This window comes from Tiliqua scincoides, chromosome 2, assembly GCF_035046505.1.
Source record: "Tiliqua scincoides isolate rTilSci1 chromosome 2, rTilSci1.hap2, whole genome shotgun sequence".
Taxonomy (NCBI): Eukaryota; Metazoa; Chordata; class Lepidosauria; order Squamata; family Scincidae; genus Tiliqua; species Tiliqua scincoides.
The window spans coordinates 188,561,269-188,575,050 of NC_089822.1; positions in this window are offsets into that span (position 1 = coordinate 188,561,269).

The following is a 13,782-nucleotide window of genomic DNA, read 5'->3' on the forward strand; positions in this document are numbered from 1 at the left end:
GGGCAGAGTGATGCCCTGGATATGCTAAATGACCCTAGCCTACAAGGGACACGTAGAGAGGTGAGCAGAGACAAAACGTGGCTTGCAAGGTCAGTTTAAGCTCGTTAAGGATTTTAAATTAATCTGGAAACAGTGGTGGTCCTGTTTACATCACAGGATACACCCCATGTGTCCTTCTCAACAGGAGGTGTGTCACACCCTTTGGGTCTCGTCCCAGACCTGCAGGTGCTCTTCAGTGACAACTTGGGTTACAAGGTGAGTCGGATGGTTGCTCCCTGGCTGATAACCTGCTGTGCTTCCCCATGGTCTCTGGTTCTCTCTGTAGAATCTGAGGGACGTAGTTGCTGGCTGAAATGGCCTAACTTGCCTCTGGGTTGAAGTCAAGATGTTTAGCGGTGGGTCTTATCTGATGAGGAGTACCCTGGCCGTGGCTTAGTGGCCCTTTTTGATGTTCCCTTTGTGGCCTGAGGGTCTGTCTAAGCGACCTCTTGGGGTATCTTCTAGTGCTGAGGCATTCGGGTTCTGCCTTCCGAGTGTGGCTGTGCTCTGTTGGATAGCCACAAGGTGGAGCTTCCCAGGGGCGGTTGGAGCAGCTTGCACTGGAGTTGCTGCCAAAAGGGGAGGCTTGCCTGCCTTCCCCCAGGGAGTGGCTGCTCTGCAGGGAGGCTCTGGGGAGCTCTTCCCTGCCTCTGCCTCTGACCTCCCAAGCCCGTCCAGAGCTCCAGGAGGTACCACCTTCTGCCTCCATGGCTGGGCTTCTAATGAGCCTGCCGGCTGTCCTGCCTGGCTGTGCCCCTTCCAGGCTCTCACAAGATCTCAGTCCCCAGCATAAGCCAGTCGGGGCTCCCTGCAGCCACACCTGGCTACATTTTGGCTGCAGGGAGGAACCTTCAGCTGGCGTCTCGCCCAATGGGCGAGTGGAGAGTGCCTGCTGGCTGCGCTGGAGCCCTTGCCCGATCAGGGCTGTTGCTTCTCTGCAGCGCTGCCCCACTAGGGCTCCCCCACCTCACAGACCTCCTTGCCCCTCCTGTCCAGCCTCTTCTCCTTCCCCCAACCTCTCCACCCCAGGGTAAGTACCTGGGGGACACCATCTCACTAGGACTTTTTGTGTGTAATGTAATGTGTGTTTAAGGTTATTCAGAAATTTTTTTTGTAAATAAAACTACTGTTTTTTAACCAACTAAACAACTGTTATATTTTTATTTTGCTATATCATATAATTATAATACCCTCATCCCAATTTGGAGGGTAATTGAAGTGGGATGATGTAATGAGGAACCCTGGCCAAAAGCCACAGGGATCAAGGTCACCACTGATGTATGCCATAGTAATGCCATAATGTGTTCATAATACTCATAATAAATATCAATGAACGTCAATATTACTACTTCTTTATTTCAAATAATTTTCTAAACTCATTTGTATTGTGACTTATTTTTTAATTTTTATTTTGTGTATGGGGGTCCAAAAAAGAATCAAGAAAGCAGTCATATGAGAGCCATTGGGTAGAGATCCTGCTCATTTGTAACATTTGGCTCTGTGGACAATCCCATAACCCATGTCTTCTGCTTACAATGGAACAAACATCTCTCAGTATCCAGATGATAGGTGAAAGCTGGAGTGGTCCTAATGATGCCAGCAGGGGAAGAGGCTATCATCTCCAACCACAGAGTCCTGCCCCCTCTGGTCCCAGGTTACCCGAAGTATAAAAGGATGTGAATTTGACTGTTAGCTAGACTGGGGGGGGGGCACCTTTTCTGTGTTAAATGAACTGCCCCCAGAAAAGTTTTCAATCAAGAAGTTGTGATCACAGGAGTATGGGATAAGGCTGAAACATTCTAATTTTTTTATATATAGAAAGGTGAGCTTAGAGGGCCAGATCACTTCAAAACACACATACCCTCAATGGCTGGTCAACTTAGGGCAGGATCTACTATGCAAGATAGGAGCAACAGTTCATTTTAATACTGAAAAGACTAAGCTAATATAGTGCTGCTGCACTGCATGTATTTACTCACTGAGAAAGCGAAAGGAGAGATAAGCAGTGAGCCTTCCAATAGAGTTACAGGACACTGGGAGCAATATTAACCAACTTTCCAGCACTGGCATAGTTGTGCCAGTGGGGCGTGTGCTGCATCCTGCAGTTGGGGGGCAGTCACGGAGGCCTCCTCAAGGTAAGGCAATGTTTATTCCCTTACCTCGGAGTTGCATTGCCCTTATGTCTGTGCTGGAAAGTTGGTTAGGATTGTGCCCTCTAACAGCAAAATCTGGGCCAGTAAGAAAAGGTGATGCCTTTACAATGGAGATTGGCAACCAATCAATCATGACGGTGGAGTAAGTTTTTCTCTCCCACAAGATTAATAACAGTAAACATCAGCATTTTACAGTGCTGGTCAAAGAAGCATCATATCTCCCATGACCTTCCTTCAATTGCAATCTGCAGACTATTTTCCTTCAAGAGAGGAATTTTTGACTTTCTTGGCTCTTTCTTCATGACATCTCAAGTGCATCTGCACCAGCATTCCCTCCCCCCTCCCCGTGAGTTCTCTGCGCATTGGCTTTGAGCCATGTGATCTTCCCCATGCTACAGGCTCAATGCCAGTTTTAAGGTGGGGAACCCATACAGAAGGCAATCGGTTTTATTGTTCTAGTGAGCTTTTCTATTGCTTTATTGTTTATTGGTATATGGTATATTGGTATATGAATAGTCAGGACACTTGTTTTTCAGTTGAAATGTTAAGATTCTATAGTAATGAAAATGCTTTAATCACTTCTTCAAGAGTGCAGATGTCGAGCCAAACGTTATAGCCAAATTGCAATTTGGGTAATTACATCTTGTTTATCTTCATTCCTTTGTGGGTGTATTTGGATCAAGTATGATTGCCTTCTCCATTTTCTCTTCCTTTGCTCTTATGAATTGTTTCTGCTATTATGGTACTGGATTACTGTGTTCCACCAGAGCTGACCACATTTCAGCACTACAATGAAGTGAACCATATACATTGAAAATTCGCTGTATAACATGTTGTAGACTTCTGTAAATATTGTTGCTCCTGTATCAGGGATGTCAAACTCATTTTGAACAGAGGGCCAAATAGCATTCATCGTGCCTACTGAGGGCCGGAAGTGACACTGTTCAGCAGAAAGTGACATCACTAAGCAGGTGATGACCAGAAATAAGCACTTTTTTCTCACTTAGGAACTCATCAATTGCAAATGACAGAAGAGAAAATGGAAATCTTGTTCATATTATGGGAGAGCCCAATTATCAAGCTGCGAGAGCCCAAATACAATGGGGGACTGATAAACTGCTTCCGGGGACTGCATTTGGCCCAGGGGCCTTATGTTTGACTCCTGTCCTATATAGCCTCTATTTTTTTGAGAAATGACACTGCTTTACTCTCTGACTTCCTTTAAAAGGTGGACTCCATGTGGCTGCTGCTGCCAAATTTGACTTTCTCCACACTACAGGATACATTCCTTTTAAAAGGCATCAGGCTTAAAAACAAATTTTTGAGTATAAAGGATGATGCTGTGGATATCCTTTGCGATTGTTGCATGAAGGAATGTCCCCTCTCTAATTAGCATAATTGGCATTCTCATTCTGACACTTGGATCTAGCACTGTTCTGAATAGATATTTTCTCTTTTCAAGCACTCCACTCATCTTACTTACAATCCAAACTCTGACTTGGGCCGGCCCAAGTCCCTTGGGCCAGCCTGGGAGTGTCACAAAGTTGTGAATTCCTGTTTCTTTCCGTTTTAAATTGAATTTCTTTTTTTTTATGCTAGAAAAGTAGTGCACATTGTATTTTTCAGTGTAAGACTTCTTCTCACATTATAATTGCAATGTCACAAGTAGCCAGTCTGAAACTGGCAAAAGATATTCAAAAAATAAAAGGGAAAATGACAACAGTAAAGTTTGAGTGACTGAGCAATGACAGCATTTCCATTTTTAGTGTTAGGATTGATTACATAATTTGAATGATGTTTTGATAGAAAAATGTTTTAGAATCCTTCCAAAGCGTATGTAATACAAAACCTCACTGAGGTAACTCCCTGAAAGATGAAATTTCAGCAAGGTATTTCTTTATACTAGCTTCCAGCACAAGGTGAACAGTCAGTCCTCATTACCTGCACACTCTGCTCCCTCAGACTGGCTTACCCGTGGGAACAAAAGTGTAACTTAAGTCATGCTGCGTGTTCTCAGCTAGCCATGGCCATTCTCATGGCCAGGTCCCAGCAAATCCAGTGAAAAGGGTTGAACTAGGGTCTGTGCGAAAGTAACCCCACTTTTCCCACAGAAGCAATGATTCAGTATCCACTGAGTGTCCAGGAAAATAACCCCAGTAGATAACAAGAATTGACAGCACTCATTGGAATGAGATTTGTAATGATTGAGGGCCCAATCCTATCCAACTTTTCAGCACCGGGGCAGCTGCAATGCAGCCCCATGGTAAGGGAACAAATGTTCCTATACCTTGAGGAGGCCTCTGTGACTGCCTCCCCAACACAGGAAGCAGTGCATACACCATAGGCACAGCAGCACCAGCATTTGACAATTGGATAGGATTGGACCCTCAGAATCTAGTCAATAGCTCAAGAAAAATATCTGACAAATCAAGCTTCTCCTGTTTTTGAACTCAAGGTCAAAGTTGAATAAGTTGCCTGTTCAAAATTTCTGTGTTCAATAAAGTGTTAATGTTTTTATCATTTACCAGCATGCTTCACTTCAGCAGTAGGTGGCATCTGATTATTTTATCACCTTATTTGTCTGTTTTTAAATAAAGGGATGAATACATGGCACGACTGAATAAATGTATTTATAGGTCATGTTGACCCATTTTTGAAAAACCTGAATGTATTTTTTAATAAATGGAACACACACAAAAACCTGTCTTCAAGGCTGAGAATTGAAAACACAGGCACTCATATTGTATGTGTATTTTTGGTATCTGAAAATATATTTTTTAAATTGACAACCACTTTTTTTCTAATGAAGCAGCTTGCATGTCACAAACCCTGCAAACTGCTGGTGACTAATAAGACTGCTAGCCAGCCTTCATGAATCTTGACATACTAACCTACTTTGGAGGTATTAATGCTTTTGCCCCGGTATCTCCCTGGTAATTCAAACCTATTAGAACTGCAGTGTCTAATCATGATAAGACTAAGGATTTCAATTTCAGGGGATGAGAACAAGAACCTAAGTACTCCTCACCACCACCAAACAGCTCCTTTGAGCAGATAATATGATGTTGTATAGGCTATTTCTTACTGCACCTTATGGGTCCAAAAAGTATGTATTTGCATCAGCCAGAGCTATACATATAGATTTGCAAAATAAGCTGTAACTCACCAAGCAGTCATCTGGTGGGGAATAAGAAGCAGGGGACACTTGGGGCCTAATCCTATCCAACTTTCCACCACTGATGCAGCAGTGCCAATGGGGCATGCATTCTACTGGGGGGAGAAATCCTGAAGTCCTCTTCAGGGTAGGGGAACATTTGTTTCCTTCAAGCTGCATTGCAGCTTATTGGTGTAGGGATAAGATTGGGCCCTAAAACAACTGGTCAGAACAATTGCTGTTTGATTTATAGAGGTATTGCTCTATAATTGCTATTTGATTTATGATGAGTTTGCAGCTCCAGTTGCAGAATCAGGATAGGAACTGTGAGACTTCCCATTCAGCTAGAGAGAGAAGTGGAGGGGGTGTACACATATGGAAACTCAATTCTATTTCATGGACTGTGGAGAGAATCTACAACAGTTAAAACCACAATTCTAGGGGTGCATATGTTAGAGTGAGCAGCACCAGTTGCATGCTAGAGGTATGTGTAACTCTCCTCCCAGCATGCACAGGAGCATGTGTTTTACCTTCTAGCATATTCGCAACGTTTTAACTTTTGGTTGACCTTGAAAGTATTAAACATGGCTGCCTCAATGCATAATGTAATCATCTGCCTCCCACACAGAAGCAGAAATAGCAATGGACAAAGAAAATTATGGACGAATATGTGCAGATAAAATATGCACAAGTGGGGCCTCAGAATCCACAGGGGATCCATTCTTGGCCCCCTCCCGTGGATACTGAAAACTGCGGATAATGAAATCTGTTGTTCCCTGGTGGAGGCTTGGACATTCCTCACCAATGCGATTGTCACTTTCTGCTGCTGGAAGCAGGGCCAACGAAAAGGCGGACAGAGCTCCACAAGCACAGGGATCCAATCCCCAGACTGTCCCTGCCTCGCTGGAGTTCGGTCATCTCTTTTGGAGCTCCTCCTCAGCAATTTCAAAGTGAAGGGAAAATGGTTCTCTTCAGCCTGTCTCAACTCCCCTCCTCAGCGAGGTTGGGTCAGTTGAGTTTCAGAGAGAAAGGAGCGTTTTTGCCTGACAGATGCGGCGGAGATCCCAGCTCTCTTCACCACAGAAACATTAACTGCTGCTTTTCTCACCCTTTGGGAAGGTGGCGCTTGCACTAGCTTCTCCCACTCTGCGGGAACTTGCTGCTTGGGCTGGCAGCACCTAGTCTGCGCCTCTCTGAGTTGGCAGCAGGTTTGGGGGTCGGCGGCAGGCCCCTTGATCGACCCGGCACTATTGCAGTGTTCAGGGGCGATCAGGCGGGACTCTCCATGAACGCCCAGAGCCTGCCCGCTCACAAGTATCGGCTCTGTTTTTTACCTCAGTGGGCGGCATTTTTTACCTCAGCTGTTTGAGCTGACAGTGCCTCTCTGAGGTGGTGGCAGGTTTAAGGAACAGAAGCACACCCGTCAATCAAGGCACTATTGCAGTGTCAGGGGAAAATTGGGCAGGACTCTCCATCAGCGTGCCCAGAGTTTGCCCAATACTCACAAGCATTGGCTCTGTTTTTTAATAATAATAATTTTATTTTTACCCCGCCTTTGTCCCCGAAGGGACTCAAGGCGGCTTACAACAGGTTAAAACAGATTAAAAATATAATTTAAAACAAATAAAAGCATATTAACACATATCATTAAAAAAGCAGTTAGATAAAAAGCAGTCAGGTAAAAGAGCATAGAGCAGCAAATCATAAAAGAATCAGGCCTGTAAAAAATATTAAAAGATGTTGAAAAGATGTTAAAAAGGCCGAGAACTCAGAAGGCTTGTTTAAACAGAAGGGTCTTCTGGCCTCGCCGAAAAGTCTCAAGAGAGGGAGCCATTCTTAAGTCAAGGGGAAGGGAATTCCATAGCGTTGGTGCCACTACTGAGAAGGCCCTATTTCTTGCCGCCCTATTTTTACCTCAGCTGTTTGGGCACACAGTGCCTAGTCTGCACCTCTCTGAGGTGGCGGCAGGTTTGAGACAGACACCTTGATCACCAGGCACTATTGCTGTGTCAGGGGCAAACGGGCAAGACTCTTCATCAGCGTGCCCAGAGCCTGCCCAATGCTCACAAGCACCGGCTCTGTTTTTTAGCTCAGCAGGTGCCATTTTGTATCTCAGCAGGCAACATTTTCCTCACATATAGTGAGTAACCCAGTAAGGGGTTTGTTTTCCCGCTGTTTTTGCCCAGCCTGTTTTCCCCTCACAAATGGTCCAGTGGACAGCCAAATGATTATTCTTCTGCTGTTCAGTGTGGTAATGTACATTTTTTTTTTTTTTTTAAAAAGGCCAACATGTCTTCTGAGGCCACCTCAGAGTCAAGCCTGTTCAGACCAAGCACCTCCAAAGAGCCTAGAGGTGCTAATAAGCTTAAGGGGTCAAGCAGTGGTACTGCTGTAACCCCTATTCCTCCTGTCCTTCGTGCTGTGGCTCAGACCCGCGTTCTCCTGTGGTGCAAGGGCTTGACCCTTGCAGGGTCTGTGTACTCTCCTTAAACAACTTTAAGACCAAGGTTGGAAAAGGGAAAGCAGCCTCAGGCACTGAGGAGCCCCGTCCCTTCCAGCTCTCCCTCACAATGTTCAGGCCAATCTGACTCCTCAGATTCAGAGTTGCCCATTCCTCAGTAAAGGACTTAAAAAAGCCTAAGGAGGCTGGTTACATGGGGTCAAATGGTGAAGATGTGGAGAGTGCAGGGAAACTGACATAAAGGGGGAAAAAACCTCTTTCCAGAGGGAGTTTTTTTCCAGGGTATTGGATAAGGTTATTAAGCCACTGAGCCTTAAAGCCTCAGAACAAAAGACAAAAATTGAAGAGAAAATTTAGCAATTGCTAAAGATGGTGAAATTTACAAATTCATGCTGTCCATATAGACAACAACTGCTTTGGATGCTGAGACATTTACAAACACAACTTTAGATATGTGTCGCCCAGGCCCAGCCCTGGCAATTCCAGTCTACTTGGGAGCAAGGGGCTACTTGGGAACAAGGGGCTCCTCGGGAGTAGGGGCAACACAAGTATGGCCTGAATCCAGCCCCCAGGTGAAGGAATTCCTGGGAGTAGGGCCAGAGATATCACGTGATCCCAGGCTGGTCACATGGCTGGAAAGGGTGGGGACAGCTGGGCTTGCTGCTGGGTTCATATGAAACCCAGCAGGCAGCAAGTGAAGTCACTCTTCCTTGGGCTTGGGCTCCTGGAGGGTGGCCAGGTGAAGCTGCAGTAACCCCACTACTTGGCCTGTAGGTTATCTTGGAGGGGCAGAAGCCATCCCTCTGTGTACAGCCTGGCCCCAGGAGAGGCAAGGAGGAGAGAGGGGTGAAGACACCCAGAAAAGGCAGCAACAATACCCCTGGGTGTGCGGTGACCTCAGGGGACCACCTTGCTCTGCAACTGAGGGAGTGAAAGGGAAGACCTGTGTACCTGAACTCCACCAGCCCGTAAGACACAAACCCCAACCACCAGGAGGCCTCCAGGCAGATGCGAGCTGCATCACAGAACATCAGCAACCCCACCTGGGCAGAGGGACCAACCTACATCAGAACTCATGTTGACTATTGGACTTATGGACTTTGAGCTGGGCCCCTTGTGGTGCAACAAGGGATTCCATGAATGTAAAAGCAATTACTCAAATAAACCGCCTCTCTCAATCAAGCAAGTGTTCTCTGTGGTTCATCCCTAAAAGAGGTAAGTCATCTGCACCACATTCACCTTCCCCAATAAAGCCAGAACCCCAGGGGAAAGAAAGGGTCCCATCATGGACATCACAATACGTTGGGAAGGTATGGTTTAAATCCTAACAATCTTTACAATGGAGCATCAGTTATGAGTGGCAAGAAAGGCATTAATTTAAAAAAAAAATGAAAAAATTCTTTATGTCCACTGTGTTAACCACAGGCTTCCGTTAGTTGTAGTTAAAGTAGCTGAGGTTGTGCCAATGGTGAGGGAATTTTTTGGGCACTGTATGGAATTATACAACTATTTGTCCTGTGGGATAGTAGCTGCTGAATATGAAGGCAAAGCTCTCTCTCGTCTGCTGGAACATGGTCAGGACATCTTCAGGTGTATAGGACAATTTTTGAAGAATACAATCATAAGTCAGAAACTCTTGAACTAATATCAATAAATAATGGAAAAATATTTGCTGGAGAAGAAGTGGTTCTTAGCATTGGTCTCCATTTTATAATGCAGAAACAAGAGTTTTGATTTTGTCTAGTGGTAATGAAAAATATTTTGGAAATTCTCCAGTAGATGAGGGACTCCAAAGTCTTGACATTTCCTTGGAGCAGGCCTATAATTCAAGCTACAGAATACAAGCTACAGAAAGTTCATTAGAAGACTTAAGATTGTGAGACTTTGAAATCAATTCTGCAGGAAACATCAAAACTGGTCAACGAGGACAAAGTAAAAATACCAAGGAAAAGAAAATTTAATTCCTTACTTGATGATTATATGGCATCTGAAACAACAGGTAACAAAATCATCATGTAGTGACACCCACAGTAAGTATGCTTCTGACTTTTTTGAAATTCTGGATGTAGTGCTAGCTGAAATAAAAGAAGATTCCAAGATAATGAAGATATTCTTCAGGCAATCATTGCAGCAGAAAATTTAGATGGTGAAAATGGTAGGCTTAATTATCTAAAGAATTCCAATATTACCATTTCAAGAAATGAAAGTAGTAAAACATTTCCTTGAGATGAACAAAATTGAAAACTGTAACTACTTCAGTGAAATATACGAACACAGGAGTGCCTCTGAAGATTGTAACAGTATGTTAGCAGCAGTAAGAACTTTTACATGTAGCACAGCAGTTTGTGAATCAACCTTCTCAGTGCTTACACGAATTAACAGATCTCAAGACTATCAATGTCTCACTCAAGAATGGCTAATTTAGTATACCTAGCACAGGGGAGTCAAAGTTGTTTCATACCGACAGCCAAATGGCATTCATGCTGAGGGCCGGAAATGATGTCATTAGGCAGGAAGTGATGTCATTAATGTACTCATAACCAAAAATAAACACTTAGGAATTCATTAACTACAAATGAAGAAGAGAAAACACACAAACCTTTATCATATTTCAAGAAATGGAAGAGCCTAGTTTTCATGGGGCTGCCCTTTTAGCAGTAACACCTCAGCACTGCTCAGCAGCTAACAGCCTGAGAGCCAGATAAAAAGCTTCCACGGGCCACATCTGGCGCCCGGGCCTTATGTTTGACACCCTTGCTTGAGATCATGGGGTCCAACACGTGGTCCATGAGCCGCATGCAGCCTGTGAGGCCCTTTTTGGCAGCCCCTGAAAGCTTGGCCACAACCCCCCGGGGCCCTGCCTCCTCCTGCTTCAGGAGCTTTTCTGTCTCCCTGCTGCACCATTCAGCTTCTCCTTTGGAGAAAAAGCCGGAATGGTGTGTCAGGGAGATCAAAAAACCCTGCTGCACCCACTTCTGCCTCCGCTGCTTGTGTCCTGAGTCTACCAAACCACTTTCACAGGCTCGGAAGTAATTGGTGGTGATGTCATCATGTCACCACCAATAACTTCCAGGTCAGCACAGCTGGAGGTTATGCAAGGGTCATGTGCCCCCCCCCCCGGCTACCCAAAGTGGGACTGCTCTGCTTTAGATAAATGGACAGGAAGTAGGGAAACAGTTGGGTTGAAGGCTAAAGCAGAAGAGATTTGCTAAAAGGATTCTTAGAAAGGATAACTTTTGCTTCTATGCAGTTGTGCTGTGCATTTGACCTCTCTATAACATGAGTTAAGTTCGCCCTAAACAATTCAAGGAATTTCTCTGTACCCTATTTCCAAGGCACATACACACATGTGCGCATGTGAGATTATGAAATCGATTCACTAGACGTACTGCTAACATGGTCATTGTTCTACACGTCACCTTACGTTTTTGAGAGTGCTTGGAAATTGTCCAGTTGCAGCCAGTTCTGTTAGATAGACTTCCTTTTTTCCCTTCTTTGAGATTCCAATGTTACATTTCCCAAAATGGCATTAGGCGGTTTGGATGCTTGTGAGAAGGATGTTTATCTAATTATACAAGTTTCTTCATCTTTTGGCCACACTACCTGTTAGCATCACCACTTCTGAAATAAGTTTTTCAACACTCTGCCTCTTCAAAACATATCTAAGGTCTCAGATACCAGAGTCACGCTTAATTGTCTTGCTCACTTATATGTACATCACAATATCTTCCTGGACGTAAGGTTACAGAACAATTCTCCAAGTCAAAGAATTCGTCTGTCAAATAACACAATTCGTCTGTCAAATAACACAGTTGTGCACAGAATCGATGAGATATCCCAGTGGATGGAAGATCTGCTTCTTTGACTATGGTCCCTCACTAGATGTCTTAAGAAAACCCCCACAATCTCTACTGTGGCACAATCATCTGCTGACAGAGTATTCTTCAGAATGTGATAGGGCTATCGTTCCACTTGTAAGGGCAAAACTCCTTATAAAAAGTTGAACAGAATGGGCAATGAAGGCTCATGTGAGGGAGTGACTCCACTCCACCCAGCTCCCAAGAACAGCATCTCCCATTGAAAGGTCTCCCAACAAATCTGCCATATGATACTACAGATGGGATAACATCTGTAGAGAGAGTAAAAGCCCTACGTTCTTGTGGACATTTTAACAAGGAAAGATAGTGCAGGTTGGCCACACTTAATCAGGATCTACAGGTTCAATGGCAAGCAATACTTGCTCACAGCGCTGTGAAATTCCTGTGCTTGAATGTCCAGAAGTCTTCTTTTAATTACTTGATATGTGGCCGTTTGGGACACTGAACTCAAGCGTGTCAATCACAATGCCAATCGATCTGATTTTCTTTACAAAATCAGTAGATCCTACTGGGGTTATTGTGTCATCTAGGAGTAGGTAAAGAGGTTATCCTGGTTCGAGTTATAATATACTCTTAACCAGAATTTTGCTGCTCTTAACCACGCCTCAACTCAATCAGGAATTGTTCCACTTCTAGGTATAAAGCAGCATAGGAGACACACCTCGGTAACGCTAAGATTTTCTTTAAGAAGGAAGCTTGAATCAGTTCCAGTGAGTGGTTCGTTGCATCCAAATGGTGATGCCGTACAAAATCTGCAATATGATTTCCATATTAAACACTTGAAAAGATGCTGACACATAAGCATTCCCTCTACTAAAATGGAAACAGGTGATACTCTATACCACCATCCCCAGCAAATTCAAAACCATTTTGCGATGCAGAGTCCAGGTGAGTTTATAAGAAAAGTATATGCCTAAATACTTGAATTGCTTCACTTGCTCAATAGTTACCTTTAAAATCTCAAGTGCATTGTTTCCAGCTTTTGGCGAAAACCATAATTTTGCATTTATTCAGGTGGTTTGTTAAGTGATACTCCACACACTTGCTGATCAAATGTTTGAGACCAAGATGCATCTGGGACAATAGCATCATCTGCATATGAAGTAGTAAAGGAACCTGATGAGCTCCAAGTTTTGGCAGATGTCTCTCTGTCCCATCTAAACAAGAGGCTAATCATTTTTTAAAAGATTGAAAAGTGTAGGGGTTAACACCAAACCTTGTTTAATGCTCCTGTTAATTGGAATCTCATCAGCTAAGTTCCCCTCAAAAGTGAATCTGTTCTGATAGGTTGTGTTACAGTAGAGGTTCGTTATGAGAGCAAGTAAACATTTATCTATACCCAGATTGCGCATTTTATTCCAAAGTATTTATTTATTTACTTTATTTATATCCCGCCTTTCTCCCCAAAGGAACCCAAGGCGACTTACAACACTGATTAAAAACACAATTAAAAACATGCTTGAAAAAACAAGATAAAAACATATTTCCAACAGACATCTTAAAAACAGTAATCAGATAAAAAGTGTAAAAAGAGCAAACAGCAGTTTATAAAAAGACCCAAGCCTGTAATCAGATATTAAAAGGTAGTAAAAGATGTTTAAAAAATGATGTTAAAAAGGTCATGAACTCAGAAGGCTTGTCTAAAAAGAAAAGTCTTCAGGCCTCGCCAGAAAGTTTCAAGAGAGGGAGCAGTTCATAAATCAAGTGGGAGGGAATTCCATAGTGTTGGTGCCACTACTGAGAAGGCTCTATTTCTTGCTACCGCCCCACGTACCTCCCTGGGGGGCGGTACTTGTATAAATGTCTTCTCTAATAACCTAAGAGGACAAGCCGGATTGTATGAGTAGGCAATCTCTAATATACCCTGGCCCAGAGCAGTGTAGGTAAAGAAAGTATTGTTCTATCAACTGAATCAAACGCAAGGTCCAAAAAGACCATGTGAAGCTTGGTGTTTGCTACTTTTACATACCTATTAGCAAGATGAAATAAGGCAAAGATCTAATGTCATGTTACCTGATCTGAAACCAATTTGCTCAGCCCCCAGTATTGCATGACTCCCAATTCATTGATTGAGCTTTTTTAACAGATGCTTCACGT